Raw genomic sequence first — 6409 nt, 5'->3', positions numbered from 1 at the left:
CCAGACCCTTATTAAGAGAAGAAAACAAGCCGAGAGCTTTCTGCCTAGCCCCACCCTCTCCTGCTGCAGTCCCCTATCTGTCTTCTCATCCCTAATCTACCCTTAGACCACTGTAGCCAGAATTTGTGTGGGGGGGGGAGGGTGGGCCCTAGGGGAGAGCAAATCACCAGACAGAATCAGAATGGGAAAATTCACAGAATGTCAGAGCTGAAAGGGACCTTATAAGTCATTGGCTGAGGGTCTATCTGTGATTAGTACCCTACTAGGCAGGTGCTCTACAGAACAAGCATAACAGATATGATCAATCAATTGACAAATACTTACAGAGAACTGACTTTACGCAATAGAATTTCAAAGGAGAGGTGGACTGAAGTAGCCAGTCCAGAAGGCTGCATGGATTTCAGTACAGGCCCTCAAACAGGATTTCAGCCAGGCCTTGAAAAACTGCTAAAATTTTCAGGGTAGAGAGAGGAAGCATTTTAGAGAGAAGGGAAATCCCATGGACAAAGCAAAAAAAAAAAAACCAAAAACCAAACCAAACCATGGAGTTTACAATCTAGCTTGTCCTTTCTCCTGTGGTCTCACTATCCCTGGTCCTCTAAGACAATCCCAGAAGGTTTCTTTGGGTAAGTCACTCACACTGCATCGTAAATCCTCTGCTTAAACAAATTCCTCCCTTCTCACCTACCCTAAAAAGGTAATGTGGTCTCCTGAAAAGGGTGCTAGACTTAGCTTGAGAAGGTACCAGGTTCAAATCTCAGCTCAGTTACTTATTCGTTGTGTGTCCCTGGGCAAGTCACTGAATTTCTCTGGGCCTCAATTTCCCCCCTTGTAAAATGAAGGAGTTGGACAAGATAACTTCTAAGTAGGGGTGCGCCGGAGCCAGCTCATCTTGATGGAGCCACAATGGTTAAATTTTCAGCTGTGAGCATTTACACCGCAGAAATCGGCAAATGCCATACATCAAGGCTTGCTTTTTTGTTGTTGTTGTTGTTGTTAATTGTCCAGACTTTAAAAAGTGATGAGAAAATGTTGATAATTTAGCTTGAACTTAGAAGTGTGTCACTTTTGTACTTTTTTTTTTTTGGAGAGCTGATTGTTTAACATTTACCAGTATACCTTCGCTCTAAGGTCCTTTCTAGCTTAAATTTTATGATACTCTCCTTGTTTCCCTTCTCTTTAATCCAGTAATCTATCACATCATCTGTGCAATAATACTGACTTTGGGGACTGTCACTGAAATACAGTTTGTTAGGTCCTCTATTCTAAGGGATATAGTAAAAAAGTCATTGTTTCCCTGGGTCCCAATAAGTTAATACTCTGAGCTGAGAAGTACCTAGGAAATTGTTCGGATTGTATGCTGGGGACGTGAAAGAGTCAGGAGGTTAGAAAGAGTCTTATAGGAAGGGGTAGGGAAACTCAGGTTGTTGCGAGGGAAGAGAAACTCTGAGCTAGCCTTTTCAGAGAGACGGACAGTCCAGGCCTTTCCAAACTCTCGAGGAGGTGGGTGGTTTTTACCACAAATTAGGAATAAGGCTTTGGGGGAAATATGAAGAGGGCTGACCTTACATACTCCATGAGCTCTACCAAGATACCAAGTGAAGGTGCTTTCCAAGAAGAATCTTCTGACACACCAACGGTATGTAATTTCTCCAGAGATGAGAATGGTTGGATACTGCGCCATCCCCATTCTCCCCACCAAGGATCACACATCTGGAGTTGGACGTTAGGGGCCATCTGGTCCAACAGATGACTAAACGGAGAACCAGGGAGGTAAGCATCACAGACAGTATTTGAACCCAGGTCCTGTGATCCAGTTAGGGGCCTTCTTAGTCAGTGTTACCTTACCACAAAGCTGTGCAATAGGTAGCCATGGATCTGGGAGAAGCAAATTGGGCTACAGTGGGATCAAATCCATCACCTTGGTGTCTCTCAGAAGGGATGCTGACCCATCGAACTTACTGAACAAGACACAGATAAGCTTACAAGTCAGAGCTGTAACTAGGGCAAGGTGACAGGGGCTTTGCCTCTGGGTGCTAAAATTTAGAGGGTTCTGCCAGTACCTAAACTCCAACAGTGGAGAAACTACTGAATTTAGCACCTGATTAGCAAAAATAGTTAAAATAAGAAACTAACAGATGGTGTACATGTTTCTTCTCCCCAATTACTATATCCTAGGTGGGCTCTGCCCCTTATCCTATGGTAGAATAGCTTTGCTATGTCTCAGGGTTTACACCTATTTGGATCAATATCTGAGTGCTTTTTGTGCCACCTGCCCTAGTATGTTGTATAAAAATCTCCCCCAGTTGTGAAGATTCTAGGTATGGCTCTGCTAAACCTGTGTCCATATATAGAAATTTGGAAGAGACATATGGATTCTCACACATAGTTAATACACCTTCTCCACAGACTCTAAATATGTAAAAACTTTATTTAAATGTCATAGGATATTTCAACTCACTGGATATGTTTATACTGCATTGTACATAAGCCAAGGGAGACACAATTTTAATTGTGATTCTTCACTAAATGAAATTTCAGACAATTGGATTTCGAATAACCAAAGTTCCTTTGGCATTTACTACCTTTGCCCAGATATCTGCTTTATTAACAAAGAGCCAACTCAATTCACATGCTATTCCCAACTCCTTTCCCTCTCAGTTTTGTGTCCCAACCCTCTTTCCCTGGTACATATGGGTACTCTTCCACTTGTACACATTGGGCAGAGCAGTAGACAAGACCATGGCAAGAGGGCCCAGTGCACATTTTGCAGACCAGCTCTCATAGGAACCAGATCCATTTCCATAAGTCCTCTACAATCCTAGTTGGACAGCTCCAGAGCTATGATAAACCACAGATAAAACAGGCCACAGTTTTTTCCTAGGGCTAGTCTGCTGATCTCTGACTTCCCTGAGGAAAAAAAAAAAGGCTTCCTGTAATAGGCATATGCCTACTGCCAGCTCTTGTCAAGAGAGATGTGAGCAATGCCAGCCCAGCTATAGGAAGGGATTGTGGGCTCATACCCCTGGACCATAGCCTGGAGCTGTCCAGTGTGGGTGGTGGATGTTGTATGAGGTCATGTTTTGAGGGAGGAAAAAATGTGTAGAGGAGAAATGCCATACAACTAAATTAATAAATATTTATTGAGTACCTGCTAGATATGAGACACTGTGTCCTGAGACAGGGGTCCTGCCCTCAAATAGCTTACAGTTTGGTTGAGGAGGGAGAATAAAATACGCATGTACTTGGAACAAAGTACATCAGACAGGATACGATCAAATGCCAAGATGAGGGATACATATGCTAACTGCTATGGGATTTCAAGGAAGCCTTCAGGGAGGAGGAGGAAGATGGCAAATCCTCTGGGCAATAGGGCAGAGAGGGGCTAGTGTGCTGGCCTCAGAGTCAGGAAGAAGTAGATTGAAAGTCCCACTTTCTATCCCCAGAAGCTATCTGAGGGCAAATCACTCCTTTGAGTTTCAGTTTTCTCATCTATACAATGAATATACTAATACTTTTTTGAGGCCATGGACACTTTTGGCAGTCTGCCTATGGGCCCCTTCTTAGAATAAGTAAATGCATAAAACAAAATATCTAGGATTACAAAGGAAACCAATTATGTAACAAATAAAATTACTTCAAAGAAATTCACAGACCCCAGGTTAAAAACCCTGTTCTAGGGGGATAGTGTTATCAGAGTGCTTTGCAAACTTTAAAGCAGTGCGTGAAAGTCAATGAGACTTTCAAACAGGCAGGAAAGAAAGGGGGAGGCTACTTTAGGCATGAGGAACTGCCCAGAAGAAAGAGGAACAGTGTGGTTTCCTTACCAAGACCCCTCAGAGGTTCCTAAACTCTCTGTTCCTCGGTGGCTTTCGAGCTTGCCTTTGGTTCTGTTTTCCAAATCTGCAACCTCCTCAAGCTTCCTCAATCTGGCTAGGCCCGCCGGGCTGAGGTAGATAAAGCCTGAGTAGCAGACAATTCTTGGTAGCCCAGGAGAATCGCTGACCAGGCTTACAGGAAAATCAGGTCTCTGGACATCACAGGCCCAGAGTGGCCGACGGTGGAATGTTCCAGAGATGGATTGGGGTGGGGGAGCGGTAGGGGAGATGATTGACAAAGGGCATCCCTTTGCATTGGAGCCGGGCCCAAGGCTCCAGCCGACAGGTATCATCAGAGAGCCGAGCCCATAATTGTGTTTCGTTTCAGCAGACAAGGAGGGCCTGGGCTAAAGACACCGAGGCTGCCCAAGCCAAGTCACCAAGAGGTGATTCAGCAAAATTCCTGAGACCTCATAATTCGCATGTTCTTCCTCTGCTCCCTCGTGCCCAGCCCCCCCCACCCCACTCTGCTGTCTGCAAGAGGGCTCCAGAATGATACACTGCAGGCTGGAATAAAGCAGAGTGTTGACTTATATGGTATTTGTCCAAGCTTTAAGGTGATTCAGCAAAATTCCTGGGACCTCAAAACCCCCCAGTGTGACTGCCCTATTCTTCCCCTCCCCCCAATCTTCCACTCACTCTGCCGTCTGCAGAAGGGGCTGTAGAATTGGGCGTTGCAGGCTGGAGTAAGGCAGGGTGTTGACTTATATGGTGTCTGTCCCTTCTTCACAGCTGTAAAAACACACCCTCCCTCCCTCCCTCCCTCACTCACTCACTCACTCACTGACTCAGGGCAGGGCCTCCCAGGCAGGGAGCCAGCAACCTCCAGTGACACATCAAGGGAGGGATGAAATCGGAAGAAAAAGATTCCTGGGGCTGGCCTGTGTGCTGTTGCCAGGGCCAAGGGAGGAGGCCAGGAAGAGGAAATCTAAATGAACCAGGTCACTTTGGTCTTTTGGCAAGGGCCTTGCTGCTGTCCCAGCTCCACCCGGCAGGGAAGAGCCTTTTTCCTTCAGTCACAGGCATAGAAGTCAGTCCTGCTGGGCTTTCAATGGGAAAAGAGGCAGGAAGAAGCTGGAGGTGGTAGGGGATTGAGAAAGGTGCTGGACGGGGTGGGGAAAGCCTGCTGCCTCCATGGCAATCTACCACTGAGGATTTATTAAGTACCTACTAGGTGCCAGACAACAGCTAGAGGGTAAAGTGGATCAAGTTCTGGGCCTGGAGTCAGGAAGACTCATCTTTCTGGGTTCAAATCTGGCCTCAGACACTTACTAGCTGTGTGACCCTAGCTAAGTCACTTAACCCTGTTTGCCTTAGTTTCCTCATCTGTAAAATGAGCTAGAGAAGGAAATGGCAAACTGCTCCAGTATCTTTGCCAAGAAAACCCCAGATGAGGGTCACAAAGAGTCAGACTTGATTAAACAACAACTAAATGACAACAAAATGTGCCATACACTGTGTTAGGTTCTAGAGACAAAAAAAAAAAAACAAAAATGAAATGGCCCCGACCCTCAGGGACCTTATATTTTAAAGAGGGACATAACATGAAAACATAAAGTTATATACAAAATGTATAGATTACATGCAAGGTAATTGGGGGGGGGATACTAGTATCTGGGGGGACTCAGGTAAGGTGGTATTTGAGCAGAGCTTTGAAGGAAACAAAAGATTCCAAGAGGAAGAAGTGGGAAAGGAGGGCATTCCAGGCAGGGGAAACAGACACAGCAAAAATATGGAGATAACCAATGGATACTTGTGCATGGTTGGATCCAAGCCTGAGTTTCTCTGGGCCTCAATCAGCCCCCATATTTGGACTGGATGACCTTGCTCAATGGAAGGAAATCACCCCCTTCCCCAACTGAGAAAGCCAAAGCGTCCCCAGCTGACTGGGGGCTGGGCCTTGACAACCCAGTCCTAACCAGAGCACCTGCTTAGTGGACTTGGGCCGATTCTTCACTGGCTGTGACGATACCTGGATGCATTGAGCTGCGAGATGTCAGATAGCCGATCTGAAGGTACATTAGTCTCACCTGTTTCATGTCACAGGCCCAGGCTGAGAGATGGATGGACAGCCCCACAAGTTGGTTGGTGTCTTTGTGTAGTCAAGAGAAACTGAGGAAATCTCCAAGCATATTGAGTGCTTTGGTTAACTTAGGGGAGGGCATGGAGAAGAGACACACTGTGATGTCAATGGTTTCAGTCTGGAGGGAATACCTCAACTGATGAGATCACAAATCCATTTGAGTTTAGTTAGCTCTCTGGAGTCTACTGCTAGACTGTAGTAATAATAATAATAATAATAGCTAACATTAATATAACACTTCTACTACTACTACTACTACTACTACTACTACTACTACTACTACCACCACTACTACCACCACCACCACCATCACCACCACTACTACTACTACTACTACTATTACCACTACCACTATGACCACTACAACCACCACTACTACCACGGCTACCACTACTACTACTACTACTACTACCACTACCACTACAACTACTACAACCACCACTACTAC

At 45.5% G+C, this 6409-nt stretch overlaps 1 long non-coding RNA gene across 3 annotated transcripts in view; it reads left to right on the top strand.

Moving 5' to 3' along the window:
* The first annotated feature begins 584 nt into the window (after positions 1-584).
* Positions 585-6409, top strand: part of LOC114051961 — a 38085-nt gene continuing 32260 nt past the window's right edge. Inside the window, exon 1 of one of the 3 annotated variants that reach the window (XR_003570207.1) lies at positions 585-626. This is a non-coding gene — a long non-coding RNA (uncharacterized LOC114051961). Of the gene's footprint in view, positions 627-1473; positions 1774-6409 lie in introns of those variants that run through there. The other 2 variants (XR_003570205.1, XR_003570206.1) reach the window with 2 other exon arrangements.

This window comes from Vombatus ursinus, unplaced genomic scaffold, assembly GCF_900497805.2.
Source record: "Vombatus ursinus unplaced genomic scaffold, bare-nosed wombat genome assembly UNPS02014807.1, whole genome shotgun sequence".
Classification (NCBI taxonomy): domain Eukaryota; kingdom Metazoa; phylum Chordata; class Mammalia; order Diprotodontia; family Vombatidae; genus Vombatus; species Vombatus ursinus.
The sequence above is the reverse complement of the archived record's forward strand: the minus strand, read 5'-3'. Positions and strand labels throughout refer to the sequence as shown.